Source organism: Capra hircus, chromosome 24 (genome assembly GCF_001704415.2).
Source record: "Capra hircus breed San Clemente chromosome 24, ASM170441v1, whole genome shotgun sequence".
Classification (NCBI taxonomy): domain Eukaryota; kingdom Metazoa; phylum Chordata; class Mammalia; order Artiodactyla; family Bovidae; genus Capra; species Capra hircus.
Window position 1 is genome coordinate 19,461,194 of NC_030831.1, and position 27,952 is coordinate 19,489,145.

Consider the following 27,952-nt stretch of genomic DNA (forward strand, 5'->3'; position numbering starts at 1 on the left):
GCCTGGAAGGCAAGAAGTGGGAAGAAGTCACTTTCCTCCTCTTGGGTCTGGCAACAAAAGGGGGTTTCACGAAAAAGAGGGCTCTTGCAAGATATAGGGAGGTTGACCATCAGAAGCATGAGCTCTTTTCATTCGTGCTGACAGCAGAGGGCAATGATTCCAATGGCAAAGATATCTTCCTGTTGTGGGTCTCCAGCCACATCAGCGCAAGTGCCAACATTTACACACTGGGTGAAACCATGCCATCATGTATTTCCTCCAGCCTTCCAGGATACATCCAATGTGCTATATTGAATCCTCTTCTGCTTGTAATACCTAGAGTTTTCTGTGTTTTCCTCATGAGAAGCTGACTGCTACACCACAGAAAACCTTGCGGAAAAAAAAAAGTGAAAGTTGCTCACTTGTGTCCAACTCTGTGTGACTTCATGGACTATATAGCTCGCCAGGCTCCTCTCTCTATAGAATTTTCCAGGCAAGAATACTGGAGTGTGTTGCCATTCCAGGGGATCTTCCCAAAGGAGGAATCGAACTCGGGGCTCCTGTATTGCAGGCAGATTCTTTACCATCTGAGCCACCAGGAAAGCCCTCTTAGTACATTATAAATTATAAAAACAAATTTTCAGTAAGCTGTTTAGTGATCAGTAACAACAAAATAGTTTAGCATTTCTAAGAGTAGGGCCTTTTCAATGAGGAGCTTAAAGAAAAACATTAGTCAAGGTACAAGAGCTTGCTTCAAACTGACACATGATAAGGAAAGTTTTCACCCGAGGGCCTTTCCCCACATGCTGCAACAGCTGGGGAGAAATGGTTGTTGGGGAGGGGAAATTTTCCCCTCTTACCCTTTTGAGTTCTTGTGGCTGAAATAATAATAAAGTTGACAAAGATTAACAAGAGAAAAATATACAGATTTTAACCATGTACATGAAAGTCACATAGAAATATAACCTATGATGTGGCAAAAACAGCCAACTTTTAATTTAGACAAAGAAACAATAAATTTGTGAAGAATTGACAGAAAAAGAAGCTTAGGTTTTAGGTGCCCCTTAGTAAAGAATCTAAACAAAGTTTGGCTGGAAAATTAAAGTAACACACTTTGTTTTTATAAGCTTCTTGGCCCTCAGTTTTTTATCTTTGGAGATAAGTGTCCTTCTGACTCCAGATGTAGCAAGTGCACTTTTCATGTAGAGAGATTTCATGTAAAGAGATTTGTTATTTCCTGTTTTCAGGGAAATAGAGAGGAGGGTCAGGGTGCCCCTCTTGTATCAGCCATTTCTTGAGTCACTTTAATTCAGAATGTTGACTGAACAAAAATGTACAACCTAAAAGTCAAGAATTATGTTTTTTTCAGTGGGCATTCTGAGCATTTCAAGCCTGGGAGATAGGACTCTCAGATAACACGAAGAGACTTGCTCTGAAGACCTAAGGGAGGAGCCAGCATATATGGGAACTTTTGCAACAAAACTCAGATAGATTGCAGTAAATTAAAGAAAACCAGACACCTCAAGTTAATGAACTTAGCGCTTTTCTATGTACAGGACGATGCAAGATTCTGGGCTCTCTGAAATCATCCCTTTGCTGTGCATCTCAGCTGTTTGGGGCCTGTATCCTGTGCTTTCTCACCCCAAGTCTCCTCAGGGTGCACAGCTAAGGGCGGCTGCAGGGGCTGAGAGCTTGATAGCAGGCATCCTGCCTCCAACCTGAGTTCCTTCTGGGCTCACTTTTGGGGACTATTGTTACGTGATAGCTTGATGATGCACATCCTTTGTTTATTGATACAGTGAGCCATATTTTTCATTCACAAAAATAATCAATATGTCATTGAGGCACAGTTTGGAGCAGCCTACACCAGGGTCCTCATACAGCCATCTGTGAAAGAGACACTAAAGGGCAGTAGTGAACTGAACAGCCCCCAGTCCAGAGGACCAGCTGACGCACTGGGTGCGGGTCATAAGATGGAAAGCAAAATGGCAAGGAAGTTTAAGTCCACTGAGAAAACTGTCTGCACTCCTGTGGTCAGCCCATGGGAGAAGGGCTTGTCCACCTTTGCACTAGCAGGCTTGTGTGGCTAGTGTTAGCGATGGATCAGGAGGTGGGACTCTGCTCCTGAGACAGGCTTCAGGCTAACCCTGAGGCCAAGATGTAAGCAGAACACCAGTGCCCAGCTCCAAGCGTAATGCCCAGAGCAGCATCTAAGCAATGCTTCCAAAAAGCATTCTCTACTCAGTAGGATATTTGCCACTGCCAGGCCTCCGCTTCCTTAGCCGAGCGGGCATCGTTATGCACTGGGGGTGCCTACAAGGTAAAATTGCAGATCGTAGCGAGATTCACAGCTTTGAAATGATCTGTGCCTTAAAGTTATTGCTTTTTGCTTTGTTTTGTGTTTAGAGGGGGGGAAATAACAACAACAAAAAATCCAAACCTTTAAGAAATCTAATTATATGTTTGAGTTATAGACTGGTTTTTAACAACAACCAAAAAAAATTAACAAAAAAGGGGGCTCATTAAGAGTCTTTTGTCTCCAAAACAAGTGTGTTTTCCTAAGCCATAGAGCAAGCAAATTCTAATTGCTGGCTTCATTATACAGAAAAGTCTAAGTGTAACAATCAGAAGCCTTATTACACATACATAATTGAGTTTCATTGCAACTTATGAAAACATAAACTCTCTTAAACACACTTGCAGAAAATGTCGCATCATCAAATCAACACTTTTATTATACAAAAGTAATTGTGTTTAAAGACACCAAACATATGTTACTTATACAAAAAAAAATGAGTTGTACTATGATTCAGAAGTCTAAATCTTGAATCTGAAAGCAATGCTTTGTTTGCAAATGCAGAGCCAAAAAAAAAAGGGCAAATTACAAACTTTACTAATGAGATATAAAGGAACTTGCTGTAGAAATATCCTGCTTTGGAAATTCTGAAATCTCAAATTCCCTTTTCTGGCTAAATCTTTCATGAGCCTCCTTTCTTCCATGCCTGGCTTCTTCCAAATCTTTTTAATTGTGCATCTTTATCTTTTTCCTTCTGGTTTGAATTCCTGCTTTCCTAAGTCTAACCCCTGATCACTTGAATATTTCTTTCACCAGCACCAATAGTCTCTGTCCCTTCCAAGCTCCATCATTCTCACCTGTAACACCCACCTCTCACTAATTCTTGCCTTTACTTCCCACACTCCTGTGTCTGGGCTGACTGACCCTCGGAGCAAACTTCCCTGCTCTCCCACCAGGAACCAGTGAGTTCCAAAACCCACTACCCCTTGCAATCTGCTCTGTAGCCCTCTGGCTTCCCCAAGTAACTCTCCTCCCTGGGGCCAGCTACGTTGTGGGCCCCAGTGCAAAATGAGAATGCAAGTCCCTTTGTTCAAAAAGCAGGGGGAAAGCCTCTTTCCTTCTTCCACGTGTTTTCACTTGCTATTTAATATTGCACCCCCTTGCACCCAAGGAAACTTGCTAGTGAGGGCAAAGTCCCTGTTGCTCCGACCCTTACCTTGCATCTCAGTGCTTAGCTATATGCCCAATTTTCACCTCGCTGACAGCTAAGTGCTCAGGCTTAGGTGGGTGGGAGTTGGGGAGCAAGAGGCAGAAGACCTATCATAGGAGGTGGGACCACACGAGCCAGAACCAAGTCCCCATTTCCCATCAGACTCACAAGGCACAGTTCAAAGATAAAAATTTCTAAAATTTCAAGATGGAGGTCACAGAGAATTAGAGTTCAAGAGAGAGACCCTCTGAACTGCTCTGGCCACTGGCCCAGAAACCTGGCCCTTCCCAGTGTCCCCCATTCTCCTCACAGCTCACGTGCCTCCATCCTTGGGTACCAACCACCCTGGCTGCAGATGACCAGATCGCACTCACAGGTGAGTCAGCAGCCATCCCAAGTCATTTGGCTGCTCTCCAACCTACCTCCTCACCCTCCTCACTCACTTCAAGCCACGCGCCTCTATCTCTTCTCTCAGTAGAAGAAAAAACTCTTGCCTTGTCCTGACACAGGCCTGCTCTGGCCACACAGGGGCCAGGCGTGCCTCTTCCTACCAGCCCCAAACCTCTCCTTCCTCAGAAACCTGGTCCTCCCTTCTCTGGCCCACAGTTAAGCACTCTCCCAGTCTCTCCTTTGTGCCTCTCAGCAAACCTTTACAGGCTGGGCTCTCCGTACCCTCATTTCTCACTTGAGGCTTGGAAGTTGAGAGTAACTTGCTCACAACTACACTGCTACTAAGAAGCAAACCACAGTTTCAGCCCAGACTTCCAAACCCAATAGCACGTAGCCACCATGCCTTCCTTCCGGCATTTTGGAATCCTCTTTCTACTGGCTTCTTCGTCTCAGATGGAAATGTTCTTGAGCAGTCCACATCCAACAACAGAAAGTCAAATAGAGCCAAAGTCAAAACAAGCCCAAAGACATGGATTGTGATCCCACTTGGCTCAAAGGCTAACCCTTCTTCCTTTGACTACCATACTTCTTCCTGACATCACAGGGAACGCCCCCACCCTTCCTGTATCCCTCTGCACATCCCTCCTATGAAAATGTCTGTCTCTCTGGTGGGGGCAGTCAGGGATGTTCTGAAGGGGCCTGTGGGTGTCTGTTAGTGCTTTTCCGCCTAAATCTCTCTCCCACTTTCAACCTGTTTCTCAGCCTTCTCCCATCCTTGGCTTGCCTGGCTCCCATTCTGTCTCTGTCACACACCTGGAATGGTAGAATCCCAATCTACAGACTTGCCCTCTCTTTCTCTGCCATGACTCCCACCTGTGTGTAGGAGTCTTCCAGACACCATACACAAGCGCCTATGAGAAAGCAAGACTAGTCACTGTCTACTCGATGGAAGATATAGATCAGACATTTTACCCTTATCGCCTCTTTGAATAATCACCAGCTCTTCAAAGTAATGAGAAATCTGAAGTCCTGGATCTTGCAGTGCCCTCTCTACAGGCGCCCTCCTGAGCAGCCCAGAGCGGGGGCTCCATCCATGTCTGCTAGACTCCAAACCCATCTTCCACCACTGCCCAAGGGCCATTGCCCCTGTGATGCATCAGTCACCTTTCACACTAAAATTTCTGGCTTCCTCAAATTTTATCCCAGATACCCCACAGTTAAAACATGAAGATTTCATTCAAGTGTTTCTGCTGGGATTTTTCTACCTTCATTAATAGGTTTGGTATTCCACCTTGCAATCCATTCTCTTGTTCAAAATCCCTCAGACACTCTGATTCCCTCAAGATAAAGTGCAAAACTTTTCTCCAGGATCTGCAAAGCCATCCATGGCCTCGCCCTCATCTACCTGTGTGCTTTTCTTCAGCCATGATGGTTGAAATTGTTCAGATCAACCAGTCTGCTTGGAGCATCCAGTGTTCTACCAAACACCTTTCATCCAGTCATTCATTTGACAAACAATCGTGTATGAGTGTCTATGGGGTGCAAAGCTCTGTTGCTGATATCTGAGAACAAAAGAGCCAAGATCTCACCATCTTTGAGCTTATAATCTAATGCAGAGGGGCAGACAACAAATGGTGAGTGACAGTTACACAGTATATAATAAAGGGATAAGTAATATAGAAAAAAAAAACAGGATAAAGGGGAATCATGAGCACTTCCTTGGTGCACAATCCTGTAGCACACTCAGGGTGCACCTCACCAGAAAGGAGCATGAAGGAGCTGAAGGAGGGGGCCATGCAGACACTTGGGTGAAGCATAGCCCAGGTAAAAGGAACAGAAGATACAGAGGGCCTAAGGTAGGTGTGGTACCCAGAGAGAATCAAAGAAGACTAGTTGTGACTGGAGCAGAGACAGCAAAGGGGAGCATAAGAGCAGAGGAGGTTACGAAGGTTATGGGGGCAGGTAGTGAAAGATCTTAGATACTGTGAGGACTTCGCCTTTCCTCTGAGTGAAATGGGATCCCATAGAGAGTGACCTGATGTGACTTTCACTTTAAAAGAACCACTCTGGGCACTGGGATGAAACAGACTGCACACAGGCAAGGACAGATGCTGGGAGCCAGAAGACTATTGCAGTCACTTGGCAAGGGATGACAATAGATCAAACAAGGATTGTAGCAGTGAAGGTGGGAAGAAGTGGTCTGAACTTCAACACATAATATCCTCTTGGTCTGGAATGTTCTTGTCACATAACCCATCCAGGTGGCAGACTCACCTGACCTTCAAAAATATCCTCATCTCTGAGAAGCCTTCTCAAATGTGTTATTGTTGGTTAAATTCAGAATTTCTTCTCTTTGCTCTCCCTCCAAAACTCCTGTAATACTATAGCACTTCATTATTAGAGCACATATCTGTCTATGTCAAAGTTATTGATGTTATTGTCTATCTCCCACCAGACTGTGAGTGCCTTGAGGCCATACTGCCTTATACTTCTTTGTATGCTCAGGATGAAGTTTTCTTAAATTCTCAGTAAAAGATGGTGATGGAATAAATGACATAATTGTAAAAAGCAGGCTACTCTCCATCTCTATCTAGGCACCAAACCCCAGTGTCAGGAATTCAGGGACTGGTCAGTTCTCAGAAGATAAATGTTCAGCAGTGATTACCCACACAAGAGTCCTGCCAATTAGGGCTGCCTGGACCAGCAGAGCAGACCACCACCCTTTCCTCAGCTGCTTAGTTAAAGAAAATCAGAAGAGCTGGCAATGAATCTGCCAAGTAACTAGATGGGAAGATGCACACGTTCCATCACCTCTATTCACCCTATTGGTGAAGACAGATATCCCTCACATTAGGTAGAATGAGATCGCCAAACACATGACACCTTACCCTGTGCACAATGAAATGAGATTAACAACATTTATTAGTCACACACAGGCACAGCCCAGGGGAAGACATCACCTGCCATGCATTCAAGAATCAAATGAACCAGCAGGAGCTGTGAGAGGCAAGCTTTGTGGCAATAAGACCAGGAGGGGACGCCTAATTTCCAAGTAACTGGCTTATTTAAATGATTTCATGGCTGGCCATCAGGTTGAAGGCCTGGTGAAGTACAGCTTGGTCCTGCTGATAAAGGGAACTAGGTAGGGGGAGAGCCTTTTCCACTGAGTAGGGGACATGTCTGGTGAGAGAAGAAGGACTTCTGGTTATAGGCCTTAGGGACCCCGTGAGGCTCAAAGATGTCAAAGCAGCATTTAATATTGCAAGTTAATTTCAAGCCTCCCATTACAACATGAAAACAAGAGCATTGTTTAGCTCTAAGACTGGAAAAAGAAGAATATTGAAGGAGACGAAATTAGAGTTGGTTTGAAATTTGGGGACAGCTTTGAGATAAGGGTTTATGGCCAATACAATGGATCCAGACTAAGAACAAAAGACAGTCTGCTACCAACCTGGGCCACAAGTCCAGGATGGATGGATGAACTCATTCTAAAGCACCCTGGATGGACAACTCAGGGAGGCTCTGAATAGACTTCCCGCTTCAGTCTGAAATCTCATGGAAAACTAAATAGAGGTTAGTTGATTGTGAGGTAAATGTGTGGACCCAAGAACTTATTTTTTTTAATTGAAGTATAGTTGATTTATAATGTTGTGTTAGTTTCAGGTGTACAGCAAAGTGATTCAAGTTTATATTCTTTTGCAGACTTTTCTCTGTTATAGGTTATTACAAAATATTGAATATAGTTTATTGTGTTATACAGTAGATCCTTGTTGTTTATCAATTTTTTATATAGCAGTGTATATCTGTTAATCCAAAACTCCTAATTTATCTTTCTTCCCCATCCTTTCTTTTCTCCTTTAGCAACGATCAATCTGTGAGTCTGCTTCTGTTTTGTGAACAAGTTCATGTCTATCTTTTTTACATTTCACATATAAGTGACATAAAATGATATTTGTCTTTCTCTTTCTGACTTACTTCACTTAGTATGATAATATCTAGGTCCATCAATGTTGCTGCAATGGCATTATTTTATTCTTTTTTTGTAGCTGAGTAATACTCCATTACATATATGTATCACATCTTCTTTATCCATTCATCTGTTGGTCAGAGGATATTTGGGTTGCTTTCACGTCTTCGCTATTGTAAATAGTGCCGCAGTGAACACTGGGATGCATGTGTCCTTTCAAATTAGAGATTTCATCTTTTCCAGATGCATGCCCAAGAGTAGAATTGCTGGGTCATATGGTAACTCTATTTTTAGTTTTCAAAAGAACCTCCACACTGCTTTCCACAATGGTCGCACCAGTTGACATATCCACCAACAGTGTTCAAGAGTTCTCCTTTCTCCACAGCCTCTCCAGAATTTATTATGGGAGAACCTATTTTAATATCACATTTAATATCACATTCAGAGCAATACTAGAAAACTGAGAACTTCCACCACCAATAGACTGATATCCTATCAGGGCTTTCCCGTTTCTTAAACAATAAACTATGAATCCCTGAACCTGTTGGTAAATGCCCCCATAGAAGTCAGTTTGACTTATTTTAACCTTAGCTCTCATTGCTCTCCTGCAACCAGCCTTTGTCAAGTCCTACCTTCTTTGTAAAGACTTCCAAAGAAATAAGGCTAACAGGGATGACTTTTTATGTGATTAATCTCCAACTATAAGAAATACAGTTTGGGTACCTACCCCATGCCAATACTATCCTAGAAGTTGAGGATACATAAAGACACAACGTAAGTTCTTGCCTGCAAGGGGCTGTGAATCTATCTGAGGCACAAGGCACATTCTCAAGTAAGTCAGAATAATGTAAGGTAACACATGCTGGGTTGAAATAAGCAATGTAAGAAATATCACTGAACTAGTTAGAGGGAGCAGGGACCTGTGCTTTGTCTGTTCTTCTTAATTATATATGGTAAAAAAAAAAAAAAACAGGATATCATCTACTTATGTACTGCCAGAACCTAACAGTGTCTAGATTACTGACTGATTGACTGCACAATTGACTGATATATGGATATTTGATTACCCCCTTTGGAATCTTTCAAATATGCCTATTTCAGTTCTCTAATCATATCAGTAACTTTCAAATTAACTCATCTTAAAGGGTCTCAGCACCCTTGGGAAATTTAGTATTACTAACAATATCTTACCTTCTCATGCTGAGAGATAGGTATCATTACTGCCATAATTAAAACCATATTAATTAGATTTTTTTAGTCACCTGTATTTCAGCAGACTCCAACACTGAGGATTGGGTTGCTGTCTATGTTATGAGTTATGAAAGGCATGGCAAGGCCTCCCTGACCCCAAGATATCATACCTAGCTGGACTTCTACAATGGCTAACAATGGAAATCAACCCCATGAGGTAATACAGTTCTTGCTCATCCAGGAATTGTTTTTGCAATGTTAATGCCTCTAGTATAGGTAAAACCAAGTCAATAAGTATTTGGAGGCTTGGAGTTCATTTGTGATCTTTTTAAGAGCTTCTCCAATATACCAGCTTTGTGCTGGGCATCATGCAGATACATTGATTAAACACTGGCTCCTCCTTTAAAGATATCACTCTCTAGTCAGTTGGAAGAAGCCTACAGATACCCAGCCCTGCAGTGGATATTTACAAGGTAGCAGCATCTAAGTGCTGATTGCCAAGCAACTGTGGGAAGAGGACATGGTTAGGAAGATCTGGGATCTAGCCTAGATTTTGTCATTAAGGCATTGAGCTACCTTGAAGGCTACTTGCATCCAAAGATATGCCCTGGGTCTGATGTCTTCTGCTTTCACTGGGTGATCTCTGGAGGTAGTTCAGAACATCCTTGATGACATCAGAAGAGAGAGATCAGAGCTTAGCCAATGCCTTACTCATGGCTGGTACCAGCATCTTAGTTGCTATCCCCAGAATGACTTGAAATGACCACCTCCCAAAGCAGAGTGGACAAAGAAATAACGGTGACCTGTAGTGGCCAGGGGATCTTCAGAGATAGGAAGAAACCTAAGATGGACTAGAAGTGGGATTTGGAAGGAGTGGCATGGCAGGTTGGGTAAGAGCCTAGTACATAAATCTCACTGCAAATAATCTTTATCAGACAGAGCTCTTTATTAGTGATGGCTTTAGATACCTTTGGGGGAACATTAGCAATCACAATTAGTTCTAAGAAATGAAGACTTAGAGTTGAAGCTTACAGCATCATAGATGCATTCTGCTTTCCACGATGACACCCCTGTCTGCCTGAAGAGGTGGAAGGTTTTATCTGTGAGTACAGCAAGCCCTAAAACCCATGTCCCAGTCCAGCCTTTGCAGCCCATTGGTTCCTACTATGCATGAAGGTCTGCCCAAGTCTGAGGGAACTCTGGCAATTCATATTGAAAAAACAGTCTACACGAGAAAACCAACTGTAGCCCTTCCGCCACTGCACTCAAACCTTTGCTGCTGTCTTACTGTCTGTTTGGTTGTTGCTGTTGTTTTTTCAGGGGAGGGGTGGATACCGAAGGCAGAGACACACTGTTCCGTAAGTATTCCCTGTAGCTGATGTCTTAGTTGTGCTATCTCATCTTTTCCCCACTGAAATTCTCAGGTGTAAGCATAGGATGCCTGTTTTACAGTTGAGGAAAATGAGACTCCATGAGGTTAAATGATTCTCTGAAGGCCCCAGGTAGGAAGAAGCTGAATCATGATTTTCCCCTGACAGCAGAAGCAGAAGTAGGGTAAGACAAGAGAATCAACCACGGTGCAAAACGTCAGAAGGCCCTCACCCCCAGATACTGCCCCCGAGCTGAGTGCTTTATTTCACCCTATTTCTGGTGGCTAGGACCCACAAGGCTGTCTGGCTTCAAAACCCATATGCTTAAACACACACACACAGTCTCTACAACTAGCTTTTCAACAGTAACGTCAGCCCCCTAGGAGCCTATAGGGAGAAATGATTCGTAAGCAAACCGTGGCTTGGGAATCTTAGCTCCCAACTGCCTGCTAACTATAATCCCAGATGATGTAAAGACAAGGCAGAGCAGGAAAATAAAGACAAATGAATCACTGTCGGCCAGAACTATTCCTGGAGGTGCATTGTAACACTCACATGGAGAGGGACACTTGGGTATGATGTAGCCTCTGCTGGAGCTGAAGAGGGGTGTAAAAGGATTAGCTCCCCATATACACACTTTTTATTAAAGAGTCAGAACACCTAGAAAAGAACGTGTGCTCCCCAGCGTTCAGGAACATCCTAGTTCCTTTAGCTTGTATAGACACTGCACACAGCATTCCCTTAGGAAAAATGACCCTATTGGTGCAGGAAATTGTTTTAAAATATAAAATAACTAAAAGCAGAAAAATCACTGGTCCCAGCCAAGACCCAATCCAGAAACAGACACAGCTGTCTTACACAGGGGGCCTCACACCCCTTCCCACTCCTCATGCATTTGGGACAAAGAGAGACTCCATGCCAAATGGCAATCTGCGGATAGTAAGTTGGACAGCAGGGCCGTAAAGCCACCACAGAAGGGGGACGTTAAAGAGGCAGCATAAATCCCTTGATGGCAGCAGTAAGTCTCTGTCAACACTAGCATCAGGCTGTGCAAAACACACGGAGGTTCAAGATGCTCACGACAGATATGTTCAGAGTCGGTAGAAGAAAAAAAAAGACGTTGGAGAGGATAGAACCTAAAAAATTACTTTCTTTGATTGCTCTGTGTCCACATGGTCTCGACCCACTCCCCATCCAGACTATTCTGCTTCAGACTATTCCAAATCATTTCACCTCATCTCATCCTCTCCCACTGAATTCCATTTCAATCTATCTTGCCTCAGTCTCATTCCGATTCATATGCTGATTACAACTATTCTGTTCAGTCTTATCCCATAATCTACCATTCAGTTCAACCTAAAACCTATACATTCTTACCAAGCTAGCCCATTCCATATACAACAATATTAGTAACCTTTCTAATCTGATGTGCTTATGGAAAAAGTCATATATGCATGGAGAAACTGGTACCATAGTTAGATGGACTCCAAACCTGCCTACCATGTTCAAAAACCCTAAATTATTAAGTAAGGTCAATATGAGAAAGATCTCTAGTGGTTCAATTCTCAACCTTTCTTGAATAGGCAATTTTATCCACATATGGGATAGCAATATAGAAAGGGGAGAAAAATGGAAACTAACTTTTGCTTATTAAGAATAAATTCTGCTATGAACTAAGATATGCTTAACATGCAATATTTCATCTTATCCTCACTACAAAAGCTGTCATTTCTATCCTCATTTTGCAAATAACTGAGGCTCAAAGTTAAAAACCTTTGGCCATCTTACACAGCTAAGATGTGCTTCTAGATCCATTAGGACTGGCCACATGGAGCCCATGATGATTCCAGAGCTTCTGTACTGTGACTGATGACATGAGTGTGTGGTGCTGGTATCTTGAGCTGTGGAAGCATTAGCAGTGGTGACAGCTGTCATCATCCTCATGCAAAATCATCTCCCATATTATGGATGATGGCATAAGCCATGGAGAAGATATAAATGATGAAATGTACAGTATGTAAAATAGCCATACACATATATACACATTGAATGAGAAGCAGCTCCACCCAGATCTGCCTAATACCCTAGTCTGTTCTGTTTCACTCTGCGTACTGTTTATTTGTTTTTAAAAATTTATCTTTAATTGGAGGATAATTGCTTTACAATGTTGTGTTGATTTCTGATGTACAACAACGTGAATCAGCTATAAGTATACATATATCCCTCTTGTGAGCACCCAACACCCATCCCACCCTTCCAGTTAATCACAGAGAACCAACCTGAGCTCCCTGTGTTGATGATCACTCTCTTCCAACTGTAATATAAGCTTAAAGGAGGAAATCACATTGTTTCATTCACTGGCACATCAATTCAGTTAAGTTCAGTCACTCAGTCATGTCTGATTCTTTGCGATCCCACGGACTGCCGCACACCAGGCTTCCCTGTCCTTCACCAACTCCTGGAGTTTGTTTGAACTCATGTGCATTGAATCGGTGATGCCATCCAACCATCTCATCCTATGTCATCTCCTTCTGCCTTCAATCTTGCCCACCATCAGGGTCTTTTCCAATGAGTCAGTTCTTTGCATTAGGTGGCTAAAGAATTGGAGTTTCAGCTTCAGCATCAATCCTTTCAATGAATATTCAGGACTGATTTCCTTTAGGATTGACTGGTTTGATCTCCTTGCAGTCCAAGGGACTCTCAAGAGTCTTCTCCAACACCATAGCTCAAAAACATCAATTCTTCAACACTCAGCTTTCTTTATAGTCCAACTCTCACATTCATACATGACTACTGGAAAAACTATAGCTTTGACTAGACGGATCTTTGTTGGCAAAGTAATACTCATCCCTAAAAGATGAGTACATACTGAATCCCTAAACGAGTGCCTAGCACATGGTCATGGCTGAATATTGTTATTTGCTAAATAAATGAATAAATGGTAGAACACATTTCTAAAAGAAGTTCTTGATATTTGAATAAGTATAAGGTAAAACTAGAGATCTCTTCAAGAAAATTAGAGATACCAAGGGAACATTTCATGCAATGATGGATTCAATAAAGGACAGAAATGGTATGGACCAAGCAGAAGATATTAAGAAGAGGTGTACACAGAAGAACTGTACAAAAAGATCTTCACGACCCAGATAATCATGATGGTGTGATCACCAACCTAGACCCAGACATCCTGGAATGTGAAGTCAAGTGGGCCTTAGAAAGCATCACTATGAACAAAGCTAGTGGAGGTGATGGAATTCCAGTTGAGCTATCTCAAATCCTGAAAGATGATGCTGTGAAAGTGCTGCACTCAATATGCCAGCAAATTTGGAAAACTCAGCAGTGGCCACAGGACTGGGAAAGGTCAGTTTTCATTCCAATCCCAAGGAAAGGCAATGCCAAAGAATGCTCAAACTACCGCACAATTGCACTCATCTCACATGCTAGTGAAGTAATGCTCAAAATTCTCCAAGTCAGGCTTCAACAATACATGAACTGTGAAATTCCGGATGTTCAAGCTGGTTTTGGAAAAGGCAGAGGAATCAGAGATCAAATTGCCAACATCTGCTAGGTCATCAAAAAAGCAAGAGAGTTCCTAAAAAACAGCTATTTCTACTTTATTGACTATGTCACAGACTTTGACTGTGTGGATCACAATAAACTGTGGAAAATTCTGAAAGAGATGGGAATATCAGACCACCTGACCTGCCTCTTGAGAAATCTGTATGCTGGTCAGGAAGCAACAGTTAGAACTCAACAGACATGGAACAACAGACTGGTTCCAAATAGGAAAAGGAGTACATCAAGGCTGTATATTGTCACCCTACTTATTTAACTTATATGCAGAGTACATCATGAGAAATGCTGGGCTGGAAGAACCACAAGCTGGAAGCAAGATTGCCGGGAGAAATATCAATAACCTCAGATATGCAGATGACACCACCCTTATGGAAGAAAGTGAAGAGGAACTGAAAAGCCTCTTGATGAAAGTGAAAGAGGAGAGTGAAAAAATTGGCTTAAAGCTCAACATTTATAAAATGAAGATCATGGCATCTGGTCCCATCACTTCAAGGGAAATAGATGAGGAAACAGTGGAAACAGTGTCAGACTTTATTTTGGGGAGCTCCAAAATCACTGTAGATGGTGACGGCAGCCATGAAATTAAAAGACTCTTACTCCTTGGAAGGAAAGTTATCACCAACCTAGATAGCATATTCAAAAGCAGAGACATTACTTTGCCAACTAAGGTCCATCTAGTCAAGGCTATGGTTTTTCCAGTGGTCATGTATGGATGTGAGATTTGGACTGTGAAGAAAGCTGAGTGCCAAAGAATTGATGCTTTTGAACTGTGATATTGGAGAATACTCTTGAGACTCCCTTGGACTGCAAAGAGATCCAACCAGTCCATTCTAAAGATCAGCCCTGGGTGTTCTTTGGAAGGACTGATGCTAAAGCTGAAACTCCAATATTTTGGCCACCTGATCTGAAGAGTTGACTCACTGGAAAAGACTCTGATGCTGGGAGGGATTGGGGGCAGGAAGAGAATGGGATGACAGAGGATGGGATGGCTGGATGGCATCACTGACTCGATGGACATGAGTTTGAGTGAACTCCGGGAGTTGGTGATGGACAGGGAGGTCTGGTGTGCTGCAATTCAGGGGTCGCAAAGAGTCAGATATGATTGAGCAACTGAACTGACCTGAACAGAACTGAACTGAAGGTCTAATAAAGAAACTGTTCTACACAAGTATAAGATAGGAAATATATGATGCTATTCAGTATAAACTACTAGAGCACAAATAAATAAGAAAAGACACTCCCACCTCCACTAAACTGCTGGTCAGAATTCCCTAGAACTCTAAGGGACAGTGAGAAATTGGAGGATGTTCACGGAGAGTGTCAGGTTGCCAAGAATATTCTAGACTCAAAAAAATAAAGAATCAGTATGTGGGAAGGGTCATAGCATATTGGGGACAGTTTCAAAGGCAGAACAAGGGCCTCTGGGTGGAAATTACTTGGACTTCCATTATATTGTAATAATTCCATCATTCATTCTGATGTATTCGAAAACAGAACTGGTTAATTCTCCCTGGAAACCTTTTTTATCCAAGGAGTTCTGCTGAAGCAGAGGCTGGATACTGGTTGCCCTGGTTGTAGTTCAGACTTTAGATGGAGATTAGACTACATGAATGCTAAGATTCTGTCCACTCTGAAACCTGATGGATCTCTGTATCTCTTGGTCTTGCTCATCTGGCCATCCCCAGGAGCACCTAACAGAAGACCTCAATGAAGCCCAGTCCCTGACAATAAAGCCCACAGATCTGATGGGCTCAGGACATCCTGAATCTCCTGCTGTGGACAATTGACATCCCATAAAACTCTCCCTTAACCTTCCTGCAGACGCCACTATAGACGCCCTTCTCTTCTTCCTCCATCTTCTTTGCCTCCTCCCTTTTCCATCCCCATCATCTATACACGCCTTGTGTCTGGTCCCTCCGGAGCCTGCTCTGTGCTGCATGCCCACTAATTATTTATAAAGGAAATCAATCGCTGTTTATGTGTGAGTGAATATGAGACAGAATGTCTCACCCAGAGAAAATGCACATGCCTCTCGAAGGTTGTTTATTACAAAGTAAATCCCAAAGAATCTCAGGTCTCATCAAAACCCATAAGTAAACATAATAAAGGGCAACAGAAACGACAGTAAGGATTGGAGGTTGTGGTCCAGTTTTGGAGGGGGACTAGAGGATCCTGTTTGAAGTTTCAATTGCTTTGCAAGAATATTGTATTCACTTAAACTTTCTATTGATTTGCAGTAACTTTTGTTGTTGTTCAGTCATTCAGTCATGCCCAATTCTTTGTGATCCCATGGACTGCAACATGCCAGGCTTCCCTGTCCTTCACCATCTCCCAGAACTTGCTCAAACTCATGTCCATTGCTTTGGTGATGCCATCCAACCATCTCATCCTCTGTCATCCCCTGCTCCTCCTGCCTTCAATCTTTCCCAGCATCAGGGTCTTTTCCAATGAGTCAGCTCTTTGCATCAGGTAGTCAAAGTATTGGAGCTTCAGCTTTAGCATCAGGGTTGATTTCCTTTAGGATTGACTGGTTTGATCTCCTTGCAGTCCAAGGAACTCTCAAGAGTCTTCTCGAACACCACAGTTCAAAAGCATCAATTCTTTGTTGCTCAGCCTTCTTTATGGTCCAACTCTCACATCCATAAATGACTACTGGAAAAATCATAGCTTTGACTATACAGACCTTTGCTTACGAAGTAACATCTCTGCTTTTGAATAAACTGTCTAGATTCATCACAGCTTTTCTTCTAAGGAGCAAACATCTTTTAATTTCATGGCTGCAATCACCATCTGCAGTGATTTTTGAGCCCAAGAAAATAGTCTGTCATTGTTTCCATTGCTTCCCCATCTATTTGCCTTGAAGTGAAAACTTCTTGAAGCAGTAACTTTAGAAGTGATTTATGGAGACAATGGAAGGTTCTAGATCTCCAAGCCCAATCTTGGTGCTGTCACTGATTTGGGAGTGGGAAAAAGAGATGGCCATCAACTCTTATCTTGTTAAAATGACAATAAAAGTATCTGAAGTGAAAGATAGGTCAGAAAGAAAGTACTGATCATGGTCACTGGGAGGATGTGGGCATCTTTTCTGTGAGCACAATTTCTATTGCAAGTGTGCAGTAAAATGCATTGCCAAAGCCACCCCCTCTCCAGCAAAGAAGACTTCTTTCCAAAGTATGGATAACAGGAATATAACCTTAGGGATAAAAGGTTGAGTGAAATATGTTGGAGGAAGTGGGCAAAGATGGAAGGATTCAGTAAACAGAATTCCAAAACTATTCAGTGCTTTAGCAGTAAAATAGAGAGGAGAAAGAGGAGGTGGAGGAAGCTGTGGGGAAGGTGAGGAAGAGGAGGGGAGAAGCAGAAGAAGGAGGCAACTGTAGGAATTATTTTATCATTATTTTCAGCTAATTCAGATAATTATATGTTGAAGCTACATTCAAAGTGTTGATCTGGACCCAGTGGGGAATTGTTTAGTAAACTGCATTGCTAATCCAAATCACAGATGGGCTAGAAGAGGCCAGGGAAACTGCCCCAGCAGCCTAATGACATGGCCCCCAGTTATAACATGACTTGGAAGTTTATATAAGTACCCAGGGAACTCAGTTTTGCAGGCACTCACACCATGTTAAGAAAGGAAGCTTCATATTGAAACTCAGAGCAAAAAGGCAGATGTTCCTATGGTCCAGAGGGAGTAGGGTTCAGAGAGGAACAAGGTTGCTTGCCCGTCACTAAGTTCAAGGCTGCAGTGGTTGTGAGAGGTATTGACGGAAGGATGCTATGAGATTGCGTGCCCTGTTCTCTGAGGCCCACGACTCACGTCAGGCCACCTGTCCTCAGTCACCTTAACTACACTTCTCAGAAAAGTAGCTGTGGTTCATCCTCTCCTTCTGTTCTTTATCAATAACCCAACCTGGCCTCCACGTCCATGAGGTGATATTCATCAATAACGAGTCATAGGCAAAGAAATACTTATGAGGTCTTCACGGATGGCACTAGGTAAACCTCACTGCTTTGGCAAACATTTGTTAGGAACCTCTCACATACCCAATTCAGTTTTGCAGTCATTAAAACTACTTTGGCAGAAGAATAGCAAATAAGTCTTAACTCTTCTCAAAATCTTCCTGGTGAAGCCTGAGGGTCAAGAACAAGATGGGCTTCTGCAGGGTTTGGGGGTCAGGGAGGCTTTGACATCAGCTCGCCTCACTGCCATGCTTACCACTCTCTTGTTCATTTTTCAATACCTGTGTTTTCATACCTTGAAAACAGATCAGCAGTGCCTGCTCTGTGCCAGGCAGTGAGGAAGGGGCTGGAGAGCTGAACCAAGCAAGTTAATCTGGCCCTAGGCCCCAAGGCACCATCCTTTAACTCCCTTTTCCCTGACATTAAGTCCCAGTGAACCAGCTTATACATTTCCCTGGCTGGACTGGTCTAATCTTAAAGCACAGGTACCCCTCCTCCCAGCTCAGGGGCTTTCTTCTTTACTGATTGAGTTGAATAATTCGATTTAATAAATCAGGAGAATTTGCAGTGGGTTTTGCACTTTCATTAGGGAAGATGTATGTGGTGTGGCTGCTGTTTGGCCGTGTGTTTAATTAAATTAATGTATTAACATCTTTGGTGCTGAGGACTCCAGGTGCACAGACCCCTCTGTTCTTTAGTCCCCAAACTTTATTCAGTAAGATTCTGAAATTTACCATAAATAGATTTAGAGGGAAGAGTTGGGACTTACTTGTTGTTCTTGCACTAAAAGAATGGGACCTAGTGATCCCAAAGTGGAGGGTTTTCACCAGTTTGTGCATTTGAGGTTAATCCTACTTAGCCCACCCATTCCCAACCTGTCCTGATCCCTAATCACTCCTTGTTCAGAGCCCTCACTCACTCCTCCTATTCACAGGGGGACACTCAGTCCCACACACTCATTCCCCTTGAGGAGACCCTGCATGATCATAGCTTGACCATGGAGTTCTTCTAGTGAGAGCAACACTTCAATGGGGACTAAAGGGATCCTTTACCAGCTATTGTTGCTGTTGTTCAGTTGCTCAGTCATGTCTAACTCCTTGAGACCCCATGGACTGCAGCACACCAGGCTTCCCTGTCCTTCACCATCTCCCAGAGCTTGCTCAACCTCATGCCCATCGAGTGGGTGATGCCATCCAAGCATTTAATCCACTGTCTTCCCCTTCTCCTCCTGCCCTCAATCTTTCCCAGCATCAGAGTCTTTTCTGATGATTTGGCTCTTCACATCAGGTGGCCAGAGTATTGGCGCTTCAGCTTCAGCATCAATCCTTCCAATGAATATTCAAGGTTGATTTCCTTTAAGACTGACTGTTTGATCTCCTTGCTGTCCAGGGGACTCTCAAGAGTCTTCTCCAGCATCACAGTTTGAAGGCATCAGTTACTGCTTCCTAGAACAGGGAGTCTGACTACCCAGGAGGCCCCACTGGCTCCATCGTCACTTGCTAGAGTCCATGACTCATGTTTTCTGGGACTTTAACTGGCTGCTGGAGTCCTGCATGAAGCAAATGGAGCTGTAATCAAGGTCTTTGTTACTCTCCCACATTTGCATGTAAGTGTGGGGACAGCTCATCAGCCCTTGACTTGCTCAGAAAGAGAGTTTTTTAAAGAAACACAAGGAAGACAACTTTCAAAGGATCCTAAGCATTTAGGGACTATGATTTTGAAGACATGCAGACAAAAATACTCTAATTCCTCTTTGGTTTACTTTGCATAATAGATTAGTCCAAACAAGCCAAGGACTGGACACCAAGCAGAGGGGCAGTAGCTCCATTTGCAATGCAAATGGGATGCTTCACACATCAGAGAGGAGGCTGCCCAACGTGCAGTGCATGCGGCTCCTGAGTCAAGGAGAGCACCCTGAAATCTAGCTCAACAACAGTCATCAAGACCAGGACGGCGTGTCCTGAAGTCAAAGGGAGAGCCTGTGCCAGGCACTGCAGAGGACACAGGTGTCAATTCAGTCCTTAAGGCCTGGCTTCAGGCTTTAGAAATAATGTGGCATCACCTATATCCTGCTTATGTGGTTGAACTACATTCATGGTTTACAAATTCTTTCTGTGGCATCATTTATTATTATATAGGCTAGAATAAAATTAGAACAGAATATGTATTACAATGAAGCCCTATGCATAATTCAGACAGAGAGGACGTAAAGTCTGAATTCATAGTTCAGACAGGTATGGTCTTTCCTACTCTGACCAAACCCTTCTTACCAGCTTTCCTGGAGATACAGGTCTGGATTGCCTTAGAGTCATTGTGCAAGTCCCTGGATCAGATGGTAAGTAAGGGTCTGTTCAATCACAGCAAGCTTTAACTGAGCTACCAACCCAGACTTCCCAGACATGGTGAAAGTTCTAGGCTAATTTGACATGGGAAAGGCGGGAAGGTTGAAGCCAATTTCCTATTGACACAGAAGATAAATAGAAAATGATTGTCAACTTTTCTGCTTTCTGGAAAACTGAACATCTGTGTCTCCAGTGTGGTGGTCACTAGTGGTGTTCATCCAATACGTGCAGCTCTCCACCTTTTGGACATGTGGTAGGGTTGTACTGCCTGCATCTCTCCCAGTTAGATGGGATCACACAGGTTTGACCAATGAATTGTGGCCAGTGAGCCTGTGATTACTGATGTCAGACCCTACACAGCTCTCTTTGCTTTCTGTCACAGCAACCAGCAGTGTCTGGGTGGGAACTGCCAGGGTTCCTGGATGACAACAATGAATACATTCTCTTGTCGTTCCATGGTGGCTACATAGCAAGAGGAGGAAAGACATTTTGCTATTTTAAGATTTGGGGACTGTTTAAGGACTGAGATTTGGGGACCATTTCTTAATCTAGCCAATCCTAATTACACATCTATTCAGGACATCCACACAGTTCCATGAAACAGAGGTCGTGATTAGCTCTATGTTAGGTGGACAACTAGCCAGTTCATTAATTAGTATTTCTTAAACCCTAAAAAGGGTTTCCCCAGGGGCTCAGCAGTAAAGAATATGCTTGCAATGCAGGAGACTCTGCTTGCAAATGCAGGTTTGATCCCTGAGTCCAGAAGATCCCCTGGAGAAGGAAATGGAAACCCACTATAGTATTCATGCCTGGGAAATCCCGTGGACTGAGGAGCCTGGTGGGCTACAATCCATGGGGTTTCAAAGAGTCAGACATGATTGAGCAACTAAACAACAAACCCTAAAAAATGCCCTGTCTCATGCTGCTGCTACTGCTGCTACTGCTGCTGCTAAGTCGCTTTAGTCATGTCCTACCCTGTGCGACCCCAGAGATGGCAGCCCACCAGGCTCCGCCATCCCTGGGATTCTCCAGGCAAGAACACTGGAACGGGTTGCCATTTCCTTGTCCAATGCATGAAAGCGAAAAGTGAAAGAAGTCGCTCAGTCATGTCCAACTCTTTGCAACCCCATGGACTGCAGCCTACCAGGCTCCTCCATCCATGGGATTTTCCAGGCAAGAGTACTGGAGTGGGGTGCCATGTAGTACATAAAAGGGAAAAACAGGTCCCTGGCTCTGAGGCTTACTCCAGTCACTGAAAATATACCTTTCATGCAACAGGGTAATGGAAAACACTCAAATGTTAAAATGTGAAGGTGTTTGTTTTAAATACAGAGGAAGTTTTGTATCAGAGGGTGGTACGGACTGAAAGGGTGCAGTTCCCCCCACCCCCAGTTCATGTGTTGAGGCCCTAATGAACCTAGTGGGGCTGTCTGGGGAGTAAGAAAGGAATTAAGGTTAAATTTAAAGTTAAAAAAGTGATAAGGGTGGACCTGATGGATTAGCATCATATAAGAAAGGACACCAGAGAGCTTGCCTTTCTCCCCAGGAGCACGTGCTAAGGAGGGGCCCTCTGTGGACTTGGTAAGAAGGTGGCTGTCTGTAAGCCAGGAAGAGAGTTCTCACCAGAAACCCGTCCCGTTGGACCTCCATCTGGAACTTCCAGCCACTGCAACTATGTGAAAATTAGTCTCTGAGCCACCTAGCCTGTATTATTTTGTTTTGGCAACTGAGCAGACTAAAAGAGAGGAAGAAATCTAATTCTAGACTCACCTTTCAGGAGGATCTTCTGAAACAGGCAGTATTTTCTCTGGCTTTAAGGAAGGGAGCAAAGAGTAGCTTTATCTATACTATCACTTTACATTCACTTTATATATATTATCTTATTTAATTTTCACAGTACAATAATACAATGCAGGAGCTAGCATCTTCTCTTGCAAATGAGGCTGAGCAAGGTAGAGAGTAGGCGGCACAAAAGATCTACAGACTGTCCAGGCCCTGGCCCATCTCACAATGCTGGATGAATGGAAGATGGTTGGCAGAGGGGCAGGGGAGCTCTAGATGCCTGGGGGATGGCATTTCAGGAGTCAAGTGGAAAGATGATCCGAATGGGACTAAAGATGCTTCTCTGGAGGCAATGGCAGATACAGTGGGGGAGGAAGGCTAGGATGAGATCAGATGTGGCCATGAAGAATCCCCATAAAAATATCCAAATATTTTAAAATATGTTCTTGGAATTGTGATTGACCTCTGTAGACTCTTCATAGATAAGCTTTTTTTCTGGCCATCTTAAAAATTGATCCAAATCAGCTTTTAAGAGGTCCTAAAAACCCATTTTCACTGTTTTTCAATTGGCTACATTTCATCATCTTGACACAGCCTTGGGACAGAAGACTCATCCAGGAAATAGTGGACTGCGTTAAGTTGACTGCTTTCAAACCATTAATCTAAAAAGGGAGAAGGTGAGAGGGTGCAAGTCACAAAAAAATGCCCGAATTTCATTATTGCTGAACATTTCATACTCTAAATGAACAAAACTCCAGTGCCCCGAAATGAGACTTCTCCAGAGCTTGGGCTTTCTAGAGAGCGGATTGCCACTCTGCCCAGCAGCTGGCTCAGCCTTCCCTCCTGCTGCTTTAATTGCCTTTCAGGTAATAACCTGTTTTATGAAGACAAAGACCCAAACCCTTTAAGCCCTAGCAGAGATGAGCTTAAAAATGAGAAGCTCCAGGTGGCCACGGTGAGCTACTGAAACTTTTCTGTTCCTGTTTTCCTCCGTTTTACCTTCCTCTAGGGCGGCTGTTCCTGATCAGGAAACTACAGAGTGGTTTTGGCAGTCCATTAGCTCCATAAAATTTCAAACAAAATATTCAATAAGTGTGCTTTTTTTTTTTTCCAGGGAGAAGGTCTATAATTTAAATATCACATCCTCAAAGGGCTCTGAAAGAAAGTGAAAGTGAAGTTGCTCAGTCGTGTCTGACTCTTTGCGACCCCGTGGACGGCAGCCCACCAGGCTCCTCCGTCCATGGGATTCTCCAAGCAAGAATACTGGAGTGGGTTGCCATTTCCTTCTCCAGGGGATCTTCCCAACCCAGGGATCGAACTCGGGTCTTCTGCTTTGCAGGCAGACGCTTTAACCTCTGAGCTACCAGGGAAGCCCCTAAAAGGGCTCTAAGCCTACATAAATCCTACATAAAGAGCCACAGCCCTCGGAGTCCTTATCTTGACTCCCCCTGAGACCACCAGAGTCCAAAGAGCCAAGATGACTGAGCAAAAGAGGCGTTGAATGTGGACACAGGCAGAACCAGGGCAGACCCTAGTTTCATCTGTACTGTCTGTGGCTGTAGGCAGGGAATTGCCCCACTGAGATCAATGCCCTCTTGCCAGTTTCCTTCTTTGCGGGGTGTGGCCAAGAATCGATGTAAAGTGTACAACAGGCACTAAGTAAAGCTATTCTGGAATAAAATAGCATCATTTACTCAGCAGAGACATATCCTTCATCCACATCTACAAAAATCGTTCAGCGTACACTTCAATAAACTCTGCAGTGTGCATCTGTGGAGGCAATGATGCCATTCAGTGGTGGGCCTAATGAAGGAAAAGATCAACACAGTGATGGGTTTACCAGCCACCACTGGCCAAAGATTCACCATTACCTTCTCACAATGTGACCAAAAGACCACTGTTGTAGGAGCTGCTATACTCGGGTTCCAGGGGAGCTCCACATCTGTCATCATTGAGAATTCTTTCAACCAATGACTTTTCATCTTTCCAGTCAAATGAGAGAAAAATAATACCTGCTCTGCCTTTTACACAGGAGAGTGCTGAAGACAAGAGAAAATCTTGGATTGTATTAAATAATGAGTGTGAAACAGCTTCAAAAGTGTTTTAAGGGCTGCAAAAGTAAGGAATGATCATTACTATCAACACTATTGTTGTTTAGTCGCTAAGTCGTGTCCAACTCTTTGCAATCCCTCGGACTGTAGTCCTCCAGGCTCCTCTGTCCATGGGATTTCCCAGGCAAGAACACTGGAGTGGGTTGCCATTTCCTTCTCCAGGGGATCTCCCCGATCCAGTGATTGAGCCCACTTCTGCATTGGCAGGTGAGTTCTTTACCACCGAGTTACCAGGGAAGCCCTGGTTTCCATCATCAATCCACAAAAGTATTTACAGGGCAAATAAGCAAACCAGATTAGAGACAAAAGAATAGTGCTGTCCAGACACGCAGAGGGTCTGGCCTCAGACAGTGGAAGGCAAGCCATCTGTTCCTTTCCTTCTTTGGATTTTCTCCAAGACATAAGGGAATGTCGCATGACTCTGTATGTGGGCACTCATCACCTCTGTGACCAATGTGTGCTGATGTCCTTGTCTTATATATCCATCAAATGACACCATTGACCAGCTCCTTATGTCATTCTAAGAAGGAGAGCCTCCCCTTCCCATGACTGTTCCCCAACTTGTCACACCTGTGTGTATTCCTATCAGTCTTTCTCTATTCATGCTTGTCTCTTTTCTACCCACAAGGATACCTGAACTCTTCTATGGAAAAAAATTCCTGCTCATCCCTCAAGGTCTAGCTCAGAAGCTACCTAATGTGGACTTCCCTACTCATCAGCACACCCCATCCCACACTGGCCCCTCCATCCTCTGCCCTCTCCCAGTATGGTATCTGGGAACATGGACCATGCAATTCACCATCCAACCTGCAACACTTTTAAGAATCAAACAGGTTAACTGTTAATTATAGCCCCCAGGACAAGAGGTATTTGTTGTTGTTCAGTCACTCAGTCATGTCCAACGCTTTGTGACCCCATGGACTGCAGCACGCCAGGCTTCCCTGCCCTTTACTATCTCCCAGAGCTTGTTCAAACTCATGTCCACTGAGTTGGTGATGCCTTCCAACCATCTCTTCCTCTGTCATCCCCATCTCCTACTGCCTTCAATCTTTCCCAGCATCAGGGTCTTTTCTCATGAGTCAGCTCTTCCCATCAGGTGGCCAAAGTATTGGAGCTTCATCTTCAGCATCAGTCCTGAATGAATACTCAGGGTTGATTTCCTTTAGGATTGACTGGTTTGATCTCCTTGCAGTCCAAGGGACTCCTCTAACACCACAGTTCAAAAGCATCAGTTCTTTGGTGCTCCGTCTTCTTTATGGTCCAACACTCATATCCATACATGACTACTGGAAAAACCATAGCTTTGACTATATGGACCTTTGTCAACAAAGTAATATCTGCTTTTTAATATGTTGTCTAGTTTTGTCATAGCTTTTCTTCCAGGGAGCAAGCGTCTTTTAACTTCATGACTGCAGTCTCTGTATACACAGTCTGTTCTGATATAACTCAAATACATGGTCCCTCTAAGTTTGGGTCATGTGGTATCTGACATCATTATCTTACCATTCTTTGTAGGATTCTGCTCTGCCCAGCTGGACTCCTATGGGACAAACCTCATCTTACTTCTCCTCCACAATTCCATTCATCTAGACCATTGCCTAAAATCTGGTTCCATGAGGAAAGAGTCTGCAATGGGAATTTGTATACAAGAGCCTAATGGGGCCTGCTGTCAGGAAGACAATTTGTGAGGGAAGCAGAACTGGGCAGAAAGAGAAGTTAAACTACATGAGACCAGAGGCTCCAGAACTTCCTACAGGCAACTCAAAACCTGGGATGTTTCTTCAGAATTGTTCCAAATGGAGGCAAGACTTACTCCTCTACCAGTCTGATTTCTGGAGAAAAATGTAGTTCTGAGTTGCATGTGACCTTTATTGACTCTGCCAAAGTGTTTGTGTGAATCACAATAAACTGTGGAAAATTCTGAAAGAGATGGGAATACCAGACCACCTGGCCTGCCTCTTGAGAAACCTGTATGCAGGTCAGGAAGCAACAGTTAGAACTGGACATGGAACAACAGACTGGTTCCAAATAGGAAAAGTACTTCAAGGCTGTATATTGTCACCCTGCTTATTTAACTTATATGCAGAGTACATCATAAGAAACACTGGGCTGGAGGAAGCACAAACTGGAATCAAGATTGCTGGGAAAAGTATCAATAACCTCAGATATACAGATGACACCACTCTTATGGCAGAAAGTGAAGAGGAACTGAAAAGCCGCTTGATGAAAGTGAAAGAGGAGAGTGAAAAAGTTGGCTTAAAGCTCAACATTCAGAAAACGAAGATCATGGTATCTGGTCCCATCACTTCATGGGAAGTAGATGGGGGAACAGTGGAAACAGTGGATGACTTTATTTAGGGGGGCTCCAAAATCACTGCAGATGGTGAGTGCAGCCATAAAATTAAAAGACACTTACTTCTTGGAAGGAAAGTTATTACCAACCTAGACAGCATATTCAAAAGCAGAGACATTACTTTGCCAACAAAGGTCCATCTAGTCAAGGCTATGGTTTTTCCAGTAGTCATGTATGGATGTGAGAGTTGGAATATAAAGAAAGCTGAGTGCTAAAGAATTGATGTTTTTGAGCTGTAATGTTGGAGAAGACTCTTGAGAGTCCCTTGGACTGCAAGGAGATCCAACCAGTCCATCCTAAAGGAAATCAGTCCTGGGTGTTCATTGGAAGGACTGATGGTTAAGCTGAAATTCCAATACTTTGGCCACTTGATGTGAAGAGCTGACATTTGAAAAGACCCTGATTATGGGAAAGATTGAGGGCAGGAGGAGAAGGGGACGACAGAGGATGAGATGGTTGGATTGCATCACCGACTCAGTGGACACAGGTTTGAGTGGACTCCAGGAGTTGGTGATGGGCAGGGAGGCCTGGGGTGCTGCGTTTCATGGGGTCGCAAAGAGTCAGACACGAGTGAGCGACTGAACTGAACTGAACTGAGTACTCCATACAGCCAGGAGAAACAGTGACTTGAAATTTGTATTAGTTTCCTATTGATGCATAAGAAGTTATTAATGCACTAATCTAGAGGCTTAAAACAGCACACATTTGGGGTGGGGGAGACTGAGTTAGGAGTTTAGGATTAACAGATGCAAACTATTATATATACAATGGATAAACAGCAAGATCCTGCTATATAGCACAGGGACTATATTCACTATATTCAATATCCTATAATAAACCATAATGAAAATAATATATATAATTAACTCAGTTTTCTGTACACCAGAAACTAACACAACATTTTAAATGAACTATACTTCTATAAAATAAATGTAAGAAAACAGCACACGTTTATTGGCTCACAGTTGCGTAGCTCAGAAGTTTGGCTGGGCTTGGCTGGGTTCTCAGCTTAGAGTTTCACAAGGTTGAAAGCAAGATGACAGCTGGGTTACACCTTTATCTGAAGGCTCCAGGAAGCATTTGCTTCTGAGCTTATTCAATTTGTTGGCAGAATTCAGGTCCTTGTAGTTGTAGGACTAAGGTTCTAGCTTCCTTGCTATCAACCCAGGTTACTTTCAACTTCTAGAGGTTCCCACATTTCTTGCCAACTGGCCCCTTCCACAGTGGAGAATCTCCCTTAGACTGAATTCCATACATTTTGAATCTCTGACCTCCTCTGTCAAGGCTCTCAGTGATCCCGATTTAAAGGCTCATGTGATGAAGTCAGACACATCCAGACAATCTCCATATCCTAAGGTCAATTGATGTGGAACATAATTTTGTTGTTGTTGCTGTTCAGTCGCTCAGTCATGTCCAACTATTTGT